The following is a 4,791-nucleotide window of genomic DNA, read 5'->3' on the forward strand; positions in this document are numbered from 1 at the left end:
AGACCTCCATGGCTGATTGGCCAGAAAGTGTAGCCTATATGGTGAGCTCAGGATCTAGGGAGTGACACCTGTCTTAGTCTTAGTTAGGGTTTTACTGCTGTGAAGAGACACCATGACCATGGCAACTTCTATAAAAGAAAACATTTAATTTGAGCAGGCTTACAGGTTCAGAGGTTTAGACCATTATTGTGTGGCAGGAAGCATGGTAGAGTGCAGGCAGACTTGGTGCTGGAGAAGGAGCCAAGAGTTATGCATCTGAATTGGCAGGCAGCAAGAAAAGAGAGAGACACTGGGCCTGGTTTGGGTTTCTGAAACTCCAAAGCCCACCCCACACTGTTCCTCCAACAATTCCACACCTACTCTAACAAGGCCACACCTCCCAATAGCATTTGAACCAACACAGCTCCCAAGGAATAATGGAGGCTTGAAATTGACCTCTGCCTGCACACACACTAAAACACGCACATGCACATTCAAACATACATGCACACTCAAACACACACACTCATACACACACACACACATACACACACACACACACACACACAACACACACCCTAGATATATAAGAAATACAACAAGAGCAATGAGGTATGGCACTGTCCAAGTTCATCAACAATCAGAACAAGACTGCCCCAACATTGTGCATGGAATTCCAGAGGCAAACATTTGCTCCCAGGAGATGTTTGTCTTCCAAACATACAGTAAATTCATATTTCCAATTCCACCACACACAACAACTCCCTGCAGAGTAGGAACAGAGAAAAGGGGAACTGGACTAAATTTATCTCAAAAAACAAAAAATTCCAAAGGTAAAAAAATGTGCCAAAATATCTTCTTCCGCTCAAGCAGCAGCTTCAAGGATGAAGTAGCTACTGGAGTGCTGAGGCCAGCAGCCTGCTCAGAGCGGGTGAATTTCAAACAAGCAATAGGCTGATAACCAGCAATTTCCGGTAAGAGACATTTATTTATTTTTATGGGTGTGTTTTGCCTGTATGTATGTGTATGTGCCTTGTGCACAGCTAGTGTATGTGGAAGTCAGGTAAGGAAGTCAGATCTCCTGAAATTGGAGCTGTGGATAGTTGTAAGCCACCACGTGCATGCTGGGAACTAAACCTTTCCAAGACCGCAGCAAGAGGAAAAAGTCCTCTTAACCACTGAACCACCTCTCCAATCCCAGGAGACATTTTTAAAAACTGTTAGAAGTCCTAAGTCATTTCAGCTCCATTTCCAATACATATTTTCTTTTATTTCTTTCCTTTTTTTTCTTTTTTTTCTGGGGGAGGTGGAAGGGGTGGTATTCAAGGCAGTTTCTTTGTGTAGTCTTGGCTATCACAGAATAAGCTCTATAGACCAGGTTGGCCTCGAACTCATGGAGATCTCCCTGCCTCTCCCTCCTGAGTGCTGGAATCAAAGGCATGTGCTACCACTGCCAGTCATCAATATGTATTTTCTTGTCATTCAGGTTTGAGGTTGGGGGATGTCAGACAGAATAGTGCATGCCTGTCATCCCAGCACTTAGGAAATGAAGGCAGGAAGGACAGGAACTCAAGGTTATTCTGTGATACATAACAAGTTTGAAGCAAGCCTGGTGTACATGAGATCCTGTCTCAGAAAAGCAAAGAAAATGGGGTGAGGGAACATCAGTCATAAACTAAAAGAATGGAGTTGAATACAGATCTCAATATACACAAAACATTTGCTCATGGGAACTAGAAGTAAGGGCTTCTGAAAACATGAGTGTTCCGGGGGGGTTTCCTCCTCCAAATAGCTCACCTAAATGGGCTGGATATTCACAGAAAACAGAAAACATTACCTTCCTCATGACTGACACACTAAGCCAAGCCGAAGTAGCAACTGCAAACAGAAATTATTTAATTAAATGTCATCGTTATGAAGAAACAGTTTGCACAGATCAGGAGTTTTTATGGAAAGTAATAGAAAATTGATACAAAGTAGCTAAAACAAAATTGTTTCATTAATTTTTATGTTCAAAAAGGATTTTAGAAATAAGGAGCCTTCAAATGGACTCAAGAGCCAATAAGACGCTGGAAACAGGGCTCCTTTACAATCCTCCTTTGTCTATGCTCAGTACTGGCTTTAACTGGTTGTAGTTCCCAGAAAACAAGAGGAAGATAATGAGAAAGAGCCCCTCCCTTAAAGCTTTCTCAGGAAAACCTTTTCCAGAGACCCCTCCCAGATTTGCTTTCAGGTCTCGGAGCCTATGCTGGTTCACAGGACTTCTTCAACCTAGAAAAACAATCAATCCAATTCACTCCAGTTTTCCTGTGGTGATGAACAACCAGCCACTCCAGGTAAGATATGACTTCTTGGCCAGCATCTCAATGCAGTCCTGGGCTGTAAATTCCACCACAAAACAAAGTACTTGGACTCCCAAATCAGCATGTAGTGTGAATGCCCCAACCAGCCAAGCACCCCATTAACCCATGCTGTGAGTATGTGCCTACATGTTAAGCTATTGGATCTTGGATCTGTTGCAGCAGCTATTGGTAGGCATATGAAAGCATTTTTTAGGAAACTCAAACTTGTTGAAAATCACTGGACTCATATTCAGGAACCTAGGCAGGATGAAGTATATTTCATGGGGCTGGGGATATGATTAACTTGGTAACATACTTGCCTAAAATGTGCTGGGTTTGATCCCCAATACCACATAAACTGGGTGTGGTAGTGAAGGTCTGAACTTCTAGAAAGAGGGAGGTAGAGACATGAGGATCAGAAGTTCAAGATCATCCTTGGTCATAACAAGTTCAAGGCCACTGTGGGATACATCAGATCTTACAGCATAACATATAAAAATAGGCTTCGCAGACATTGCTGTCCCCTGTTGCTGCTTGCTGCCACCATGGTCAACCCCACCGTGTTCTTCCATATCAAGGCTGATGGCGAGCTCTTGGACTGTTATCTCCTTTGAGTTATTTGCAGACAAAGTTCCAAAGGCAGCAGAAAACTTCCATGCTCTGAGCACTGGAGAAAAAGGATTTGGATATAAGGGTTCCTCCTTTCATAGGATTATTCCAGGATTCATGTGCCGGGGTGGTGACTTCACACGCCATAATGGCACTGGCGGCAGGTCCATCTATGGAGAGAAATTGGAGGATGAGAACTTTGTCCTGAAGCATACAGTCCCTGGCATCTTGTCCATGGCAAATGCTGGACCAAACACAAATGGTTCCAAGTTTTTCATCTGCACCGTCAAGACTGAGTGGCTGGATGTCGAACATGTGGTCTTCAGGAAGGTGAAAGAAGGCATGAACATTATGGAAGCCATGGCGCACTTTGGGTCCAGGAATGGCAAGACCAGCAAGAAGATCACCATTTCTGACTGTGGACAACTCTAACTCTTTCGACTTGCGGGCTTCTTACCCACCAGACCATTTCTTCTGTAGCTCAGGAGAGCACCCCCACCCCATCTGCTCACAGTACCCTTTAATCTCTGCTCTCACTGAAGTTCTCTGGGTTCCAGGTTCTCCTCATTCCCCTCCAAGTCTAGTGGGTTGCAGAGTTAAGTTTATGATTATGAATAAAAACTAAGTAAGAACCATTTATATATATATATGACAATTATGACCAGGACACCCAAAAGGATTTATATCAGCCTCTATTTCTCCTCAGAAAAGAGTCTGGGATATCTCTCTAGGTATCCAAGTATAGGTTCTACATCTTGTAGGCTCTTTGGAGAATCTAATTCTTGATCCAAAGAGCCTAGTATTTGATACTGGGCTATATGTGTGCTTGTGTGTTGATTGCTCACTTTTGTATATAGATTTCTTCCTTCCTTCCTTCCACCCTTCCTTCCTTCCAGCCTTTCTTTCTCTCTCTCTCTCTCTCTCTCTCTCTCTCTCTCTCTCTCTCTCTCTCTCTCTCTGCTTCTTCTTCCTTTCTTTTTCAATACTACAGTTGAACTCCAGGGCCTCATGCCTACTAAGCAAGCATTCTACCACTGAACTGCATCCCAACCCCAGAGTGCAGGTTTCTATAAAATTCTTCTCTTTCCTCTAATACTTGCAGAATTCTAGCCATGGACCATATTGTATATGTGACATCTCTATCAGAGGTCTGCAACATAACAAACTTGCATTCCCTTTAAAACCAGATTCTGCCTGTGGTGAATGCTAAGGGCAAAGAACGGGTTAGAGCAGGGGATGGGGAACCAGCAGGTGAATTCATAGTTCTAAGGAAACTATTTGCTTCCTGCTTGAGGTAGAAAACTAGAAATGGTCTCCAGTTTTTGCAGCAAGGCTGCTTTAATAGCATCAGACATTTCCCTACCGAAAGCATTTGAGGTGGGTATTCCCTATTCACACCTGCTGAGCATTGCCTAGTTTATGATTGCTTGAAAAATTGAATCATTTCTTATTCTACAGGATGTATATAAATTAAGGATGGACTGAGAACATAGCTCAGTTGGTAGGGCACTTGCCTAACATGCATGAAGCCTTGGGTTAGATCCACAATACCTCATAAGCTATGGTTGATAGTGCATACTTATAATCCCAGTACTTGGGGAATGCATTCTGAGCTTAAGGTCAACCTCTGCAACATAATGAGCTCAAAGCCAGCCTGGACTACATGAGACCCAATCTCAACAAACAAACAAACAAACAAACAAATAGGGTTAAGAGTAGACCTGGGGTAAATTTTTTTTGGGAAAACTGGCTTTTTAAAGTCAAATTAAAACATCAAAGAGATTTTCCTTAATTTTAAAGACTATATTCTGAAAACAAATTAGCACAAACATGTCCTTTTTTCCTATGATTTCTTTTAGCT

At 42.6% G+C, this 4,791-nt stretch overlaps 1 pseudogene; it reads left to right on the top strand.

Moving 5' to 3' along the window:
• The first annotated feature begins 2,857 nt into the window (after positions 1-2,857).
• Positions 2,858-3,439, top strand: LOC118584458 (annotated as a pseudogene).
• Positions 3,440-4,791: the final 1,352 nt, after the last annotated feature.

This window comes from Onychomys torridus, chromosome 5 (genome assembly GCF_903995425.1).
Source record: "Onychomys torridus chromosome 5, mOncTor1.1, whole genome shotgun sequence".
Lineage (NCBI taxonomy): Eukaryota > Metazoa > Chordata > Mammalia > Rodentia > Cricetidae > Onychomys > Onychomys torridus.